Source organism: Porites lutea, chromosome 11 (assembly GCF_958299795.1).
Source record: "Porites lutea chromosome 11, jaPorLute2.1, whole genome shotgun sequence".
Classification (NCBI taxonomy): Eukaryota; Metazoa; Cnidaria; class Anthozoa; order Scleractinia; family Poritidae; genus Porites; species Porites lutea.
In genome coordinates this window covers 3,178,158-3,197,596 of record NC_133211.1, presented here as the reverse complement: position 1 = coordinate 3,197,596, position 19,439 = coordinate 3,178,158, and the positions used below count along the sequence as shown (strand labels likewise).

The 19,439-nt window shown below is 39.3% G+C and overlaps 2 pseudogenes; both read left to right on the top strand.

Annotated features, from left to right (window-relative positions):
* The first annotated feature begins 2,901 nt into the window (after window positions 1–2,901).
* Window positions 2,902–4,296, top strand: LOC140952425 (neuropeptide Y receptor type 2-like; annotated as a pseudogene).
* A 6,856-nt stretch (window positions 4,297–11,152) lies between these two features.
* LOC140952424 (ATP-binding cassette sub-family C member 4-like) lies at window positions 11,153–18,788 on the top strand (annotated as a pseudogene).
* The last annotated feature ends 651 nt before the right edge of the window (window positions 18,789–19,439 follow it).

Genomic DNA, 19,439 nt, shown 5'->3' with positions numbered 1-19,439 from the left:
AAAAAAATATTCATACAGGGGAAAATTAAACGAAAAAAAATTCATGCATGCCAATAAATCCTAAAAAATATTCATGCTATGGCCTGAGAAAAATTCAACAAGGAATTTGATAACGAAACTGAAAATTTCCTGTGGCTCGAAAATTCTCCTCCCCCCCCCCCCCCATAACTTTTCTAATGGTCCGTCCCTAATCCCATACTAATTACAATGTTAGCTAATTACTAATTACAATGTTTTAAGCTTAACTAAGAAGTATTTACAAAATTATCTAAAAGCTGGCTCGTTAAGGAACGTTTAAAAATTTCAACAGATGGGCTTAACTTAAGAAAAGATTCCAAATTGTTGCAAAGTTTAACAGTCCTGTAATAAAAGGTCCTCTGTCTGGAGGCAGTTCTGAAAAGAGGGATGTTTAGCTTTTGGCTATTCCGAGTTGTTCGTTCGCTAAGTTGCTCACGGGTGATAAATTGGGATGTAAGATATTCAGGGGCTTGACCGGTCATGCATTTGAAGGCCATAATAGCTTGGCGATAGTACAGTTGGTCCTTAGATAATAATTTTCTGGGACCAGGAAACTCTTCTGTTGTCTACTCACTGTCTACTGGCATAAGTGTTCGTGTATCGACTTTCGATTTTTGATTTCACTTTTTCACTTTGAAGATCGACTTTAAATATCGACTTTTGATTTTGCGTTTTGACTTTTGGTGGCCACTGTCGGCTGCTGAAGTTGTCCGAAGTTGACAGGTGGTGAGCGAAGCGAAAAATGCCGTGAGCGTTATTTGCCGTTAAAAAATTGAAATTGCCGTGAGTAAAATTGAAATTGCCGTGACACTTTTGGGCAAATGTACCTATCTGACTCGAACATAAACTACCTATCATCTCGCCACCGAGTAATATTTTTCTCGCCAAGTTGTTATAGAAAGTGAACCCTTTCAATTTTTTTAACGTAGTCAATAAATCAGTAAAATGTTAATCTTAAGTGAAAAATAATCGGTAAGTTACAGAACTTAATGCCGGTTAAAAATAGCGGTAGAAATAGTGTAAACTACTTGTGCAAATTCGATTTCTACATCTACATTTATTAAGTTGATAAAATCTTGTAAGACATCGCATTCAAATTCAAAGATCTGTGACAAATTGTATGGTTATTTTCTACTCAACAGTCAAAATCTGTCTTTTTTTGAAGAGAGCGTCTATGGGAAACGGCCCACCTACTCCTCCACTAAGCCAACATGTTGGTTTTGGGGAGGGGTAGGTGGGCAGTTTCCCAGACGTCTAAATTGATCTAAGCAGCTTTAACGTATGATGTATAATTCTTTTTTTTTAGCGTAAGTTTATCTTTCTGATCTTACAGTCCTTTTGCTTGCATTTTAAGTACAAAACAAAACTTAAGTGCTCATTTTTTAGGACGACACATATCAAACACACTTCTTCCGCCAACCCTTCTTTACTCACGTAAAGTTATTTACAAGATTTGTTTGTGGAAGTAAATTTACATGTACATTACAAAGTGACCAATAAAATATTGTTTTTAGAAGCAATTCTTTGCTATGGTACTGTTCTTAATCTTGTTAATCTTGTTCGAAATGAAGTTTTGGCTCGTTATTTCAATATTTTTTTCATTATATGGAGTTTCTTTTTTTCTTCTACCCAGGTCACCTGTTACGCGTTTTATTTTTCTTCTTTTTTTAAGGGAGAAAAAGGAGACTGTCATCTTAGTCAAGGGTTTTAGAATCAAGAAAAACTATATTCTTTCAAAAAATAATGCATGTAAGCCCTGGGTTTTAATGCGCCTTGTCAAGATTAGAAAGTAACCATAGAGGTTTACGTTGGTGGGTCAATTGCTGTTATAATATTTGGGTAGGTTTTTTACATTTAAGGAAAAATTTCCAATTGAAACACATCAAATAAAATTTTCAATCACTCGAATTTTCCTGAATAAATAATAGTAATCTGTTTAAAAGGCGTCCTGGAGGCGTCGAAAGATCTGCTTTTTGAAATAAAAATAATTACTTTGAAGCAATTCTGTTATTGTAGACTCGCTAGACCACGAACAGTCATTTATGATGGCAGCAAATGCTGTCACCATCTATTTAAAAAAAACTTTGAAATTCCCAGAATTGAAAACTGAATTTTTAATGTAAAAACTAGAGGAAGATCCAAACTGCCCTGACCGAAAAGTGTAAACAATTTTACCTGTTGTCAGTTTAGATACGTACTTAAGTAAAATATAAATTGGCTCGCAACTTTAACACCACATCCAAAGGTTTTATACATATCCAAATTTCGTTCTGATTACCAAAACAAAAAAGTTTCTAGACCCCTGGGGTCATATTTAAACTTTATTTAACATATTAAAAAGACATTTTCACATCAGTTATAGCTTTGACTTTCAAATCGGGAATATTATTCCCATGATCTTAACAATGGTCACCGAAGCTTAGGTGAGAAAAAGACATCAGCATCTACGATATGAAAGGAACCAAAGGTAAAAAGCTACTATGTTTTATTATGAATTTCTACCAATTTTCAAGGTTGCACTAACTGCGAAAGTTCTTTTTGTTGTCAAAAAGCCAGAGAATATCGTCTAAAAAGATATTTGATTGAGTTCAAATGAGCCAACCAACTAAATGACTTGTTCGAAGGCGAGCAAAGCGAATGTAAAATGTATCCTGTCATTTTTAAGACCTTCCACCGCACCGGCTGATTAAAACTACCTTAATAGTAGGGCTTTTGCGTTTTCGATGCAGAATAATGACATTTTATCTCAGTAAACAAACCTTTTTTTACAACGTAAAGTAAAATACAAAAGGGTTCTGTAAAATCTTAAATGGCACACAAATGGGCCTCATACAGAGCTTTTACCCAGAGGCACTGATCAAAGAATCCGGTTCTTAACACCAAATGACCACTCAATGCATCTACTTCCCTTACGCAGGTGCTCGTAAGACTTTTGCTATTTATGAAGTCTTCACAGGAGAGCAAAAGGATAGCCAAAAGACCACGGAAGTGTTAGAGCAAAAAAGCTACGCTTTCACCGTATTTCAGTTCCGAAGATGCAGTGCCTTCCACCAACCAAACAGTTCAGATTCCTCCACTCCTGAACCAGAAGCACTACGAATTACCCGCATGGTCTTGTTCAGTCTGATAGCAGCTCTCGCCTTGGTTGGAAATTATGTGGTGTGTCGAGCTGTCTGGAGATTTACCGGAGCCAAACCGACTGCACATTACCTTGTCAGTAACTTGGCTTTTGCTGAAATTATCAATGTGGTTTGTATAGTGTTCATGTTCCACGCATATATGAACGACCCTAGTCTTGGGAGCTTGGGAGTGCCATGTGCAAGATTCTCCCCCCTCTTCAGGTAACAAGTTCTCTGGTTATCTCAGCATCCATTTCCATTCTTGCTGTCTACAGATGCGTCTTGCTAATTAAACCCATGATCACCAAGCCAACAAGCAGACAAACGTGTCGTGTTATACTTATCTGTTGGGCGGGATCTATTGGTCTGTCGGTTCCTTCGGGGCATTTTCGCGTCTTAAAATCATGGGGCGAAAACTGCGAGTTGCGTCTCTGTGCGGAAGAATTTCCCCCGAGGATTTGAACACTATCGGGACATTTACTCGATCGTCCTATTCGTATTGCACTTTATCTTGGCATTTGTAATAATGGCAATTTCTTATTCCCTGGTCTATAAGAAGATCAGAGAACACATCTTTGTCAAACAACGGCTCCGGGACCAGCAAAACAAGGTACTGTCAACTGTTACTCAGAATTCTGTGTGTAAAGAGGAGCCACAATCAACGAAAAGAGGCAGTATGGTTTTTAGCCAATCATGTGGCGAAAACCATGAAGAAATACAGCTCGAGTATGTTGCAACCAGCAACATCAAAGACGACGAGAGAGGACAACAACGGGAAAGCCATGACAGGTACGTCACCTTAAAAGAAGACACCGACCAAACTAAGAACTCACCAAACGTTCAGACAGTTACGAAAAACGACAACAGCGCATTTGAGCTTGAAAACGACCTCCTAAATTTAAAAATGATTTATGATTTGGTGCTAGTCTTTGTAATTTGTTACATCCCATATCAAGTTAATTTCCTTCTAGTCGAATTCCAAGTTAAGGCATTTATGGTCTGGCCTCCTCGTCACATTCTTAGGAGGCTTATTTATGTCCTGGGCTGTCTGCGAAGCGCCCTGCATCCCGTGTGCTACGGAATGATGAGTAAGTTCTATCGTAAGGCCTTTATAAGGATAATAGCTTGTAGAAAATACAAGACTCAAAATGCCCATTAGAAGCATTTATAATGGCCTAAAAGGTGAGGCTTGGCCAGAACGTGGTACCCTTTTTACGCTTCAAGTTTATGAAATGGAGAGAAATCTGTCATTTCGTTTTGTAATAAGGCCTTAAAGTGCTAACAGATGTTTTGTATAGCTGTCAAAAAGTCGAGAATACGTTCTGGTTTTGTGATTTATTCACATTTAAAAGACATAGCATTTACAGCATTTAAAAGAGATGCAAAGTTCTAAACTATAGGTGTGTGAAAGGGATACCACTTCCATAGAGGGTATACGAAAGGGGTACCATTTCTGTCAAAAACTGTACCATGACTGATAGATAAAGCTAAGAGGTTGGACCTCGGGCCGGAGCCTCCCCGTATAAACAATGGGATTATTTTGTTTTAAAAAAAAATATAACATTAAGCAGACACTATAGCTATAGCGCCCGTTGGTGTTCGACTATACAGGTTTCACTACTGGCATCTAGAGAGAGTTCTTAATACAGTACTTTTAGTTCAGTTTAAGCGTCGTGAGGATTTCTCTAACAATTTTCGAGTTGTTTCATTTATTGGCCGAGTATATGGCCACTGACCAGAAAGGTAGAAATCGGAAATAACAAGCTTAATGATAAGTCGTTTTAAGCGATAAATTGCTGATGGACTACTTTTCATTTGGAAAAAAGCTGTAGAGATTTTTCGGAAAGTAGGAGATCTAATTTTTGAAAATATTTCATGGCATATTAGTCAAAAGAAGTACATGGGCGGATATAAGGGGGCGCATGAATCACTTGGAACCCTATCTTTATAATCCCGTAAAATGATATGCCATAAACGTTCTTGCTAACTGGGCCATTTTCTAGTGGTTATATCTAATAGCTGTGATACATGATAGGTCCATAAGCTTTTAACAGGGGCATTCAACGAGAATATAATTCAAAACCACTTAAACATAGCATTGTTAAATGTATTTTAGTATTTCAACGGTAGATATAGCCATATTTTTATCCCCTAAAAATTTTTCATCTATTCGGATTTCCTAGCTGAAAGTCTAGTGATCTGAAAATTATAGGGATCAAAAGTTACCTTTTCGAAAATTTCAGCCAGAAAAAAGGCTCCCGAAAATTCTAGGTGACCTCTTAAGAGTAAAAAATCCGTTAAAAATGAGCAATTATACCATTTTTTAGATGTTCGAAAATCCTAGTAGAGGCAGGCAAGCAAGAAATTTTACAACAAATGTTCCGAAAATTCTAGATCTCAAATCGTCTTCCCAACAGATATTTTCCGAAAATTGTCGTTGGGTGCCCCTGTTTCAAGGTACATGACTGTATGTCACTGAAAGAGTGTAGTCAGTTTTTCGACTTCTGATAAGTGACAGCAATCTACAACAGGGCTCCTGACGTCAACTGGAATTAATGCAAACGCTGTGCTTTTTCCGAGAACTTGTCTTTATTTAAAAATCAATCGTTAGTCCAGTTTCCTGACAGTGTGTGTTACGTTGTGTTGTTGTTCACGTAATTAATCTTTTAATTTGAGAAGTGAACTGTAAACTTAGGGCGCTTTCCATTTGTCCGAACTGACCGGCTAGACCATTCCCGTCTTAATGAGAATTTCACCTTTAATCAAAACTATCCTGCCAGATCAGTCAGATCCTAAATAGTATGCACGAAGGAAATGGTTTTTCAGCAAAAACCCTATAGAAAAAGCCGATTTCATTTGCCATCTGACTGGTCCGGCCGGCCAGTAGTGACAAATGGAAAGCGCCCTTAGTGTAAATTTCGATCATTGTAATTTGTTAGTTGTGCAGTGCAAGCACACAGTTCAGGGCATTAGTGCACATTATAAATGATTTCTATTTCAAGCGTCCTCAATAGGATCACCCCCGCCCCTCTTATTTGAAGGTTGGGATTCGGGATTTTAAAGCAAAAAATGGGGTGATATTTGGGATTAAAAGGATGCACGAGACGCGGGATGCCGAAAACAACCATCGGGATTACGAAATTGTGCGAAACTTTGGATCGGAATGCCGAGATGGATAATAATTAACAATTATTATTCATTCAAGATATTTCCCCGATTCTGATTGGCTAAAAGCACAAGCATAATTCACCATAACCAGTTACTAATGTCCAAATTTGGAAGAATTTTGTGTTTAGCGAGGAAATGACGTGAAAAATGCAGCGTTTTTGCAGGTTAATGCACCGTTAACCGAGAAGACCTGGGGACGAGGTTGAGTTGTTTTGGTTGTGGAAACAAAAATGGCGGACATTTCACTCGTTTTAAGAGTATGAACTTGGCGAAATAAAAGCTAAAAACATGGCAAGAAGAGCAAGAAGACAACTCGAAGGGCGACATCTGCTATTTGAAGAATATTTGCGGAGCTGAACAACCCTAATCGTCCACTATCGAAGATGAACTTAACATCGATGGATCGATGGAGGTAAGCATGTTTTAGCTATGTTTTTAAACTAGGAATTATTTTGAATGAATAATAAAACAATTATTAAATTTGGCTTTCATATCATATGAAGAATTATGGAGATCTCGGAGGGTGTTATCCGCCTCGGCCTACGGCCTCGACGGATAACACCCTCCTCGATCTCCATAATTCTTCATAAGATACTCAGCCTCCTCATTAATTGTTAATTATTCATCGAGCCCCTAGAATGGGCTCTGAGTCAATAGCGCATGAGGCCGAATAATTGTTAAGGAATAATTGTTTTAGTAAAATCCAACTAATTGGTCAAAAATATCGAGACAAAACAACTTAAAGCAAGACTTTAATCCTTTTTGCCGCCAAAAATCCGGCGCTTTTCTCGGCTAGTAGTGGGCTATAACATATAGCCTAGTTGTAGCTCAACCAGTCAGAATGCAGCATTGATAATAGACCACTAGCTGGGGCGTTATTGCTGTTATGAAGTAACAGTGGGGATTTGGTACTTACTTATACAAGTTTATGCACTGTAATGTAAGCGATTGGTAGTGTAGAAGTTTATCAAAAATAAAGAGATTAATCGGAATTGACATTTACGTATCTTGAATAGGGTGGGGATTTAATTTTTTCCGCTGCAAAGGCGTAGCGGCTACAAGCAGGCAGTCAACAAAACCCACAGATCTGAGAAACGTATTTTTGAAAACCCCTTGACATAGGCCTTGTTTGGGAATTTGGGAGATTCTGTGTTTTTGTTTTTGTTTGTTTGTATTTTTTTTGTAAGGAGGAGCAGTTTTATCTTGGTGAGACGGAAAAATTGCATGTATAGAAAAGAAGCAAAAAAATGTTTAAAAAATCTCTTTTTTAAAAGTTCTTTTGGCCGACAAACTGTTAAAAAACTTATGTACGTTTTGTTTAGTCTCTGTAAAACAGGGTACTAAAATTATCAAGATCACACTGACCATACTGTAACAGGATTGGTTAAATAATTTCACAAAATACGTTGTCGGAGAGAGTTGTAAAGAAAAAAAGAAATTGTTAAAAGTTATTTGAGCTGCCATGTTACGCATAGAAGGGATTAATCGCTCAGAATTTCTGCTATATTTTTATCTAGTGAAAAGTATAAAGGGAACATCTGTATTAATGCTGTCAGGCGTGGACTGTCTCGTGACACACTGACTTCTTCTTTCGCGTACGTGTGCAGCAAAAAAATTAATAAGAGAGAGATGTCTGGAAAAGCTGGACTGAAAAATAAATTGAGTGCAACTGCTCCATGTTGTAAATCGTGGTAAATCATCCGTTTTATCCATATTTTGACCACATGTGATTTACAACAGACCCATAAAAATTGGATGATGTAATTCAGTGTAGTTTAAAACAAGATATTTATTATTATCACTGGCAGCTGCCTTCAAGTCATGACCTGCAAAGCTGGCCTTTTTAATGAGCGCCGATTTTACGATTCACTTTAGGATAAAGGAGCTGAAGAAAAAAACCCACCCACACCATAAAACACAATCATCTTTCGCTAATTAAAAAGCTTTCAGTTACTTAGTTTCACAGTCAAGCTGATAAGTGGTCATGTAGTGTGAGTAATACTTGAAGGTGATATCCTTCCCACCGCCTTAGCCTGTTCCGGGCGTTCGGATTGTGGAGTGCGGCGGGAAGTAAGATTGCGGGAAAAAATAAGGTATCATCTTACGTTTCTGGGAAACTGCCCACCTACCCCTCCCCTAAGCCATCACTTTGCCCTAAGTGAGAAGTAAGTGTTAATGCTGGCTTAGGGGAGGGGTAGGTGGCAAAATAATGTGGAGAGAGGATCACATCTCTTCACGCTGTCCTTACGATCTGAACACCTGAAACAGACGTAAGAGCCAGCATAAATGTATAAATTAGGGCCCTGTAAGAGCAAAGATCTTAATTTCCCGGCTTTTGTTGAACGCCAGACTTGCCCAGGGGATATAGAGATGATTCTGGAGGGTAGGATCGTTTAAGATAAACTTTCATTGCTTAAGGTGGCTCCGTAATTAATACAAGAGCATTTAACTGTGACAAATTTTCCGTCATAACTTTTTCGATTTTAACGCGATGGCTGCGAAACTTTGCAAAGAACAACAGATATAATTCGGCAATAAGACGAAATATTCTGATTTCACTGATGGTAAATATTTCTTGAGAAATTAGCGCTTAAAAGAACCCTAATGTTCAAAGAAAATCGCGTCTAGTAAAAAATTTTGCTGATATTTTTTACTGAAATTTCTGGTATCGGCTTCAATTGATATAATAAATATGCCAGAGGAATTTCGGAAAAATCGTTGGAGCAGAAGTCCGTAACTAGAAGTCGCTCAAAATTCAGCTGTGAAAATGTTTTGGAATTTCAAAAATAAATTACTATCAGGTAGAAGGAGACACCAGTTTGAATTTTCGGGACAAGTAAATTCAGTGTTTGCTAATTCTGAAAACAGAAGCCGATTGCCTATCTTGCTATTCTTTAGAAGGTACTTTTCAGTTTTAGAAGCACTATAAATTGCTCCAAACTTTGCTCTGACGTCGAATGAATTGTTCCTCGACATTTTTAAAATATCCCTTGGCAGTTTTGGTTCAAACTCCTGCTACATACATTTTGATGTATTGCAATGCATCCTCAACGGCTTTTCCTGCTGTACGTTGTTTCCAATTCAGGAAAAAGGTATTGGGATTGTAAGCTACCTTATATCGAAGCTCATATAGAACTGTCGAGCACCTTTGTTTATGACCAGAAAATGAGCACGAGCGGCAGCTCTGCGAGGAATTCGCACCTCAGCCAGGGGGGACGAATGACAATGATGCCCATGTCTGTGAACCGATCTGTATAAACATGTATTGCAGAGCAAAACATAATAATCAAGAAAAAATACCCATTCATTGAAGGAAGGAGTGACAAAAATTTCAGAGCTGTAAATTTATTCACGGGCAGTATTTTTGCGATAATTTATTTTGCACTGTGATGTTATTCGGTTCACAGGCGTGGTCATCATTGTCGTTCGTCCCCCCTGGGTAAGGTGCGAATTCCTCGCAGAACTGCCGCTCGTGCTCATTTTGTAGTCATAAACAAAGGTGCTGGAGAGTTCTATCTGAGCTCTGATACGAGGTAGCGTCCAATCTCAATACTTTTTTCCTGAGTTGGAAGCAACGAACAGCAGTAAAAGTCGTTGAAAATGCATTGCAATACATCAAAATGTATGTAGCAGGAGTTTGAGCCAAAACTCTCAAGGGATATTTTAAAACTGTCGAAGAACAAGTAATTCTACTTCAGAGCAAGATTTGGAGAAATTTATAGTGCTTCTAAAACTAAAAAGTACCTTTAAAAGAATAGCACGATAGGCAATCGGCTTTTGTTTTAAGAATTAGCAAACGCTGAATTTACTTGTCCCGAAAATTCAAACTGGTGTCTCCTTCTACCTGATAGTAATTTATTTTTGAAATTCCAAAACATTTTCACAGCTGAATTTTGAGCGACTTTTAGTTACGGACTTCTGCTCCAACGATTTTTCTGAAATTCCTCTGGCATATTTATTATATCAATTGAAGCCGATACCAGAAATTTCAGTAGAAAATATCAGCAAAATTTTTTACTAGACGCGATTTTCTTTGAACAGTAGGGTCCTTTTAAGCGGTAATTTCTCAAGAAATATTTACCATCAATGAAATCGGAATATTTTGTATTATTGCCGGATGATATCTGTTGTTCTTTGCAAAGTTTCGCAGCCATCGCGTTAAAATCGAAAAAGTTATGACGGAAAATTTCTCACAGCAAAATGCTCTGGTATTAATTACGGAGCCACCTTAATAAACAGTCATCATACTGCTCTGACTTAAAAAGAACGACCGCGAAAGGTCCAAAATGTTTGGCAAATTGGACAAAACCCACAAATGCAATAAAAGCTGTATTTAAACTGTTGAGTAAATATAAGCCACTTCTGGCTATAACCGCTTAAAATCTGATTGGAAGACACACTTCCAGATCTGACAATTTTCGCAGCATGTTGTACTATCTAATACCCTGCGAGCAGAGGCTACATTTTCGCGGTATGAGCTGGCGTGCGAAAAGTAGCCTCTGCCGACAACCGTTCAAATCCGTCCAGAAATCTGGACGAATAAATTTAAAAAAACGGGTTTTTTCTTGTTCTTGACCGGTACTTTTCGCACGCCAGCTCATACAGCGAAAATGTAGCCTCTGCTCGCAGGGTAACTATCTAAGGGCATTTCACTGTGTTTGCTTTAGACTTTTCTCACGCTCTCATTGTTTCTATAACAAAAAAAATATGTTTTAAGGGCAATGACAAAGTTCAATGGCGTATTCTTGTTCAATTCATTTCGTATATATTTTCACATATTAAACAAAATTATCTCGAAGTAAAAATCTTTTTGTGTATGGAAGATACAGGCCTTTACCTTACGCGGAATGACGGTTGAAACGACACCGAAAATTTCGTAGTATTTAATTAAAAACAAGGTACTCGGCCTAACTCCAACGAAGGCTATTTATATTTTTAAACTATCTTAAATAAGGGAGTTGGTTTCAAAGGAAACCTAGTCAAAACCTTAAATTATATTTTTATCAGCTTATATCAGTATCTATTTGTATACTTAGGATGATTTTCAGTTTAAATCCAAATACCTTCCCTTTTCGGATTGACGGTTGAAACAGTTGAAACGACACTGAAAACGTCGAAGAATTTCGTTCAGATTAAAACTCACATACTCAGTCTAGCACCAACGAAGGCTATTTATATTTTTGAACTAATATCTTTGATAAGGGGGTTGGTTTTAACAGATACCTTGTTTCTTCATTGATGAGGAAGTCAAATACAAATATTATAGTTTTATCAGCTGATAAAACTGCAAATTTTATCCTTCAGATGATTTTTTAACCCAATCACTCTCCCTTGTCTATAAATCATTTGCTTTTGCCACTTTACCATAAGGCCAAGGAGCGCCCATGAACTTGGGTTATTTTTTCTTTTAATTTATTTGTGTTTAAAGGTCACAACCTTAGTGATGGGCTGGCTCCTCACCACCATCTAAGCGCCACACATCATACAGGAATTTTTCCTTTCTTCTTTTTGGACTTTTATAATAACATTTCTCTCCTCCGAAGAGTTTCGATGGAGGCATTATTGGATTTTCTCTACCCGAAGTGGGTCGGGAGCAAAACCCGAAAGATTCACTTTCTCTCGCCTTGCTCCTACGAGCCTATGCGAAGGAGAGAGTTATAAAATGTTTCATTCCTGATCAGAACACTCACAATTCCACTTATACTGTAAGCTGCTGTTCATAGTTTGTTTTTAACTGAATTTTTTTGGCAGATCCCTCTTGTCAGTCGGCAAGACTTTCTAGAAACAATAACAGGCAACATTTTTGACTTGATATCAAATGATGTCCAAAGAATTGAACAGGCTCCTGTACCTTTTACCAGTTTACTTTTTAAAACCCCCTTGGAACTTATTGCTGTCGTTTGCTTACTGCTGTACTTAATCGGCCGGCAGCCTTTAATGGGACTGTTATTTATACTGATGTTAATCCCTGTCTGTATGATCATCTCATACTTTTGTGCTGAACTTCGTAAGAACACCCCTAAAGTAACGGACCGACGTATTTCTCAAATGAGCGAAGTGGTCTGTGGAATACGTGCATTGAAAGCACATGCTTGGGAAGATAACTACAAGGAAAAGGTGCAGGAAGTAAGAAGGTAAGTAAGAAATTTAAAAATAGCAAAGGAATGAGGGGAGAGAGGTTGGAACTGATTTCACCGCATACTTATTAAGGTGATTTAGTGAGGGACAACGCAGATATCAGTTTGCAGGCGATAAAGCCCCTGACAAAATTATGAGAATCAGTTAAGGTGGCGTTGAATACAGAGAAATTCGCCCTTTGGACGCAAAATGAACTAAAATGCGCGGGAAATTATGAGCGTGTGGTAGCATAATGAGGGTTAAACGAAACGAACACTTCGTTGAACTGGACTAAATGATTGATCATAATATAACGTACATATCAAATTAATATAACACTTGCACCTGTCATTGCAGAGAGGTGACAATTATGGGAAAGTAGGCTTAGAAATGCAATGCATGGAAATGGTAAATGTTCTGTTACAGTGCTAAATCGCATCGGTTTGCTTTAGAAGCTGTTAAACATTATGTTCAAGGCGAAACCCAGGGGGTTCTCAACAAAATTTCATACAGGGAGGCTCCGCTCCGAGTTGCTACCTCTTAATAAACAGTACCCCTGGGGGACACGATGGCAAAAATCAACATCTGATTATTTTTCCCGACATGAGTTATCTTTGCCGTTTTTTCCCGAATCATGATGTTTAACTCCTGGGAGGTATTCCCTATCATGGCCTACACGGGAAGGCCTGTACCGAAAGGGGTACCTTTTTCAGTCTTCAGGTATAAGAAGAGGTAGGGATTTTACTAGTTGAAGTACATAAAAGGGTAGGGAAATCTGTCATCTTGGTCTGTAAACTTCTGTTATTTGTTTACTTTCTAGGAATGACTGAAATCTGGATGCTCACCAAAAAGAGCTTCCTTTCGTCGATCATTGGTAGCTTTCTGTTCGCAAGCTCAGCAGCGACCTTTTTGTCTATGCTAGCTCTTGTTCTAACAGGAGAATATCGTTCGCCTTCAAGAGCCTTTATGATACTTGCCTTCATGAAAACTCTTCGTTCAGTGTCTCTCAGGCTGGCTGATGGTGCCCCACTAGCATTCGAGTTATTCGTCTCCTTTCAAAGAATAGAGAGATTTCTCCTTTTAAATAACGTAGCCCTGGATCCCGCAGACTACGATGACGGCGCAAGCAATCAATTATTAATCCGAAAGTCATACCCCAAAGACCGCTGTATAAATCAAAGGGTTTCTTTAAATTTACATGACGGTGATGCAGGTGATGAGCAGCCACTGGCAAGTAAACTACGGGATGGAAGTTTATCAGTTTCGAATCTTACCTGTAAATCAGGCGACAAGTATCTTCTCCGAGATGTCAGTTTTGATTCATCTCACAGAAGCCTAACTGTAATCACTGGTCAAGTTGGCAGTGGAAAATCAACCCTGCTGGCCGCCATTGCTGGTGAGGCGGCCAAAACACGTGGTAGTGTTCTATGCCCTGTAAATGTATCTTACGTCCCACAAAGTGCCTGGCTCTTTTCCGGAACATTCAGAGAAAATATATTATTTGGCGAGCAGTATGATAAACAGAAGTACGCCGAAGTTATTGACGCCTGCGCACTGAGAGAGGACGTCGGGAGATTTCCAAATGGCGACCTAACATTCGTTGGCGAACAAGGTGTTACACTCAGTGGCGGTCAGCGTGCACGCGTTAGTTTGGCACGCGCAGTGTACGCTGATGCAGACGTGTATCTGTTGGATGACCCTCTAAGTGCCGTGGACGCGAAAGTCTGCGAACACATATTTAATCAATGTATTTGCAAATTACTGCAGAATAAAATTACCATTTTGGTGTCATATGCAAAGACACACATGATCGCAGCTGACCAGGTTGTGGTTCTCCACGAAGGATCCGTGCTTGGAAAAGGTAGTTTTAATGAGTTGCAAGGCAGAGAAGAAATTGCTGCCGTCATCGATGCATCTGTCAACGAGGAAAAACCGACACCTCCTACACTAGGTACGGAAGATGGCATTGCGCATTCACGTTTTGAGAAGTTCACTGGTAGCTTTGATGAGCATTTGGAGATCGAAGAGGAAGAGAAAGCTATTGGAAAAATTTCAGCAACAATGTACTGGGAACATTTCAAGGCAGGAACACACCCCGCAGTGGTGATTTTCATTCTCTCTTTCTTCGTGGGCGCGCAAGGTTAGTGAGCTGAGTTTTTTTTAACAAAGTTCTCAACAAACATTACACGTTTCATAAAATAAGTTATCCCAAGGCGATTGAGTTCTTTACTGGAAACTAAGTTTCAAATAAAATTGCCGTTAGTTAACTGATTAGATAACCCGAGTAATTTTATAATTGTTTTGAATTAAGTCAATCAAATTGATAGCAACTTCAGTACAATATAATGGCGGTTGGAGTCAGTATTAATTTTCGCTTCAAATAGTTTATAAAACCCGCTCTCAGAAGGTTTTCTTGAAGTTAAGAGTGTAGTTTGGGGATCGGGACAGGGCCCTTATTGCAGGGAGTGGCGTTTTTTTTCGGGGGACCCGTGTTTGCTCGAATAAATAAAAAACCAAATTTTATAGTTTCTTTAAAAAATTAAGTTTTAAAAAACTGTTGAAAACAAGACATAAGCATGAAGCTCTAACAAATTTTGACGTGTATTGTCTTTTTTTTTATTCTTTTATCAAAAAGCTTTTATAGTGTCTCCTGATCTATGGCTTTCGCATTTGACCAAGATGAGTTGCGGAGCCCAGCAAGAATCAGAAACCTGGTATATCTACGCCAGTTTTGTCTCCGCTGCATTGATTGTCGCTGCCATTCGCGTTTTTTTATTCTTCTTTATGTGCCTCCGATCCGCTGAAAACCTCCACAACAAAATGGTATCCAGCCTTCTTCAAGCAAAGGTGTTATTTTTCGACACAAACCCAGCAGGACGAATTTTAAACAGATTTTCCAAAGACATTGGTTGCTTGGACGAACTATTACCTGCACTGTTTGCTGCGTAGGCTCGATTTCCGCCGTCTCCCGGGTCCGGTCTTTAATCCTCCCCGAAGAGAGACGGGATGAGTGCTGGCTCATTTTCCCGAACAGCGGGCTGGTAATCGAGCCTATTTGCTGCGTCCATGCAGTTAAATTTGTCAATGTTGACAGCCGCTGTGTTACCAGCGTTCACGAATGTTTGGCTCTCTTTTGTTTGTTTCCCTGTTATTGGTATTTTCTTGTGTTTAGCGTGGTATTACTTAAAGACTTCAAGAGAATTGAAGAGGTGGCAGTCAATATGTCGCAGCCCTGTTTTCTCTCACTTCTCAGAGACTATAGCTGACTTGGACACCATTCGCACTCGAAAAAGGGAAAGGGATTTCATGGATCAATTTTATCGGTAAGTTGATTCATGTTGGTCATACCGGCATATTTGGTTAGCGTAAATTATCACAATTGACACTAACTGTCAATGTCTCACATGAACATAAAGAAACTGTCCATAACGGTCAATCAAACCCAACACCTTCAAGCTTGCCAGCTGCTTAAGACGATTAACCGAGTGTAGCATGAAGAGTTTCAACTCAAGTCAGGCCATTCAGCAGCTAGAGCCACCAATAGACGGGTCATAGCCCGGGGGGGGGAGGGTACTCCCTATGATGGCCTTTACGGGGAGGCTCCACCCGAAAGGGGTACCTTTTTCAGGCCTCAGGTATATGAAAGAGTAGGGATTTCACTTGTTGAAGTATATAAAAGGGTTGGGAAATCTGTCATTTGGGCCTGTGAAAGGGCCCAAAAGGGCTAACAGATAAATTTTATGGCTTTCTAAAGTTGAGAAAACGTTCTATTCAGTTTTGTGATTGATTCCTATTTAAAAGACAGTGCATTTACAGAAGTTAAAAGGGATGCAAAGTTCTAAACAAGGTATGTGAAAGGGGTATCATTTGTCAACAGAAGGTATACGAAAGGAATACCTTTTTTGTGAAAAAATGGTACATAAAAGGGTAAGGGTTGGACCTCGGGGCGGAGCCTCCCCGTATAAACATTTGTTGAGTACCCTCATTTGTTGAGGATTTCTTAGTGGCTAAAACAAGTTATCAAATGTTAGAAGTTTTAGAACTCTGCTCTCGGGTGCCTTAACCTATAGCCTTCAATAAAAATGACGTTAAATCTCGACCTTGTAAGGTCTCTAATGACTCATTGTAGCCATTTCTCTCATTTGCAGACGTCAGGATGTACACAATCAAGTATTTTCCATAACACTTTCCAGCAATCGATGGCTTTGTGTGAGAGTAGACATCTTAAGTTCATTCCTTATTGCAGCAGTGGCTACCCTTTCAGTTCTTGTCACCGAGGAACAAGGTAAACAGTAGAGAGCTGAAAAGCCGCGGCAACAGATCAAAGATTTTTTCGTAGTAGTTTAAGCTCAGTACAACGTATGTGCCTAGCTCCGCCGGAGGTCATTTAGTGCTCCATCTCTTTTCATTCCTGATAAGTAACTACCTTAAGCCCTCCCGGTGGGCGGGGGGGGTACTTTCAGAAAAAATGGGTGGGGGTGGGGGTATGCGGCACTCTTCCTGAAACCTTTACCCTATTTCAGACCAAAATCTGTGTTTTTCCCTACCTTTTTACTGACCTGATCAAATTTGATACCCTATTTCAGACCTGCCTTATAATCAGTTCCCTAGGTCAGACCAATGTTAAAGGCAATGTTTATACGCTTTTATTAAGGAGGATACAAAAATCTTCAAATTTTCGAGCTTAAAGGGAAATGGTCTTATCATCTAATGACGAAGAAGAAGCTTCTTCTAAAAATCATACCCAATTCAAGACTAGGGTGCACAAACCATACCCTATTTCAGACCAAAACGGCTAAAAACCTATACCCTTTGGCGCCGCACATACCTCAATAGCCTATATAAGGGAGTACCCCCCCCCCCCCCCCCCGAGCTTAAGCCCCATTCACATCAAAGCTAAACGTGTTTAAATGCTGTTTACTAAACAGCATTTAAACTGAGTTAAACACGGTTTAAAATTGTTTCCTTCATAAAAGCCAGCAAATTTAGAGCAAATAAATTACAAAACAAGTTGAATCTCATTTGAATCCTGTGTTAAAACCAGTTTTCCATGTCCCCTTTTTATTTTTTAAAACCTCGTTTGGTTTAAACATGTTCAGTTGGTGTGAATGGGGCATTAGTCATGTTTCCCCACAAATTCTCTCAGACAATGACTCTTAGACAAATCCACTAAGTAATCTCTCTACCATATGCGAGCTTGATGCTTTAAATCTCTTTACTTAAAGAACAGATTGAAAGTATTATTACTGGTAGCAGTAAAGCAGACTTCTTGATGAATCTTACTCATGATTACATGCATTCCGTGGGCATTCGATGAACATCGGAAAAATTAAATTATTTATGCGCGGCGGAATACCTTAGTCGATACAGCACTTGACTGCAGAGCGGAAGGTCGAGGGTTCGATTCCCAGGGCCGGACCAATAACACTGTCTTGAAATAACTGAGAAATGAGTTACTTCCTTTGTCCTGCAAACGGCTAGACCTTCGAGTGGCTCCGATGACCACGTAAAAAGGCGGTCCCGTATCCAGAAGGAGACGTGTCCTCAATTAGTACTTTCGTGTTAAATACATTGACACTCATATTAAGTGCGTTTTTTTATTGTTTTTGTTTATAGCTTTGATTGGACTTTCTCTTGCATACGTGATTGAAACAACAAATGTAGCTTCATACGCGGTGCGAAAGTTTTCGGATGTGGAGAATTTTATGACGTCATTTGAGCGAGTCAAAGTCTACACCAACCTCGACGCAGAGCCAGGATACAAAACAGAAAGCATGCCCCCAATAAACTGGCCTCGTGACGGTCACGTGAGCTTCACAAATGTTTCATGCCTGAAGCTGAGGGGGAATAATCATTGACGATGTTTCAGTAAACAGCGTTCAACTGCAAGAATCGCGAAGGTGCATCTCTGTACTCAGCCAATCGCCTGTCCTCTTCAGTGGCTCGCTTAGGACGAATCTTGATCCTTTGAATAAACATAGTGACAATGAGCTATGGAATGTCCTTAAAGAGGTCAAGTTAAATCGCCTGGTTGAAGACCTCGAGGGGCAACTTGACTTCAAGCTTTTAGAGAGAGGCGAAAACCTAAGTGTTGGTGAACGGCAGCTGATCTGGTTAGCTCGCACATTACTACAACAGAGTAAGATCGTTATCTTAGATGAACCAACTGCGCACGTGGATCCAAACACAGAAAGGACCATTTGGGCAACCGTGAAGGAGAAACTTACGAACTCTACAATCATCACCATAACTCATCGACTTAATACCGTCAAAGACTGTGATTTAATTTTGGTATTAAGAGAAGGCCAGGTGGCCGAAATGGACACATTCAATACACTTATGGGGCAACAGGGAGGAATTTTTTAAGGTTTGGCTGCGTCTCAGGGATTACTTTCTTAGTTTTGCTTCTTCATTTCCGGCAGGCTTACTCATCAACCATAGAGCGCGGCTACAATAAGTTCAGTTATAATTACCACACATTCGTTAGTTTTATAGCAAGCAGTCCTAAACTCAGGGGTACCCAACGACTGTTTTATGTGAAATATCTTTTCTCGAAGAAGCAAATATTGCCTACGTTTTTCTGTAGCTTGAGCTCGGCTAAAAATCTCTAAATGACCGTTCCATCCATGTACAAATTTCGGAGCTTTTTGTAACAAATCTGTACTTTTCTGGTTTAATTTTTCACCTTTCCTTCCCCAGGCAGGGTTCTATCTAGGGTATTTGATGGGTAGATGCTCCCCCCCGAAAAAAATACCCACCTTCCCCCCAAAATATTGTTATCATTAAGATATATAAGTAACTGTATCAGAAAAATCATCCAGACGCGACGAGGTCAGTGCACACACTGTAACATTTCTCAAAATTGTGTCTCAAAATGCACCAGATTAATTGCGTCTCAGCGCATATTCATTTCAAAACATTTTCGGGGGAGCATGCCTCCAGACCCCCCTTGGAAGCTCGTGGCCTAATAAGCTCCGGCCACTCGGGAATTCTCCCCCAAACGATAAATTCTAGATA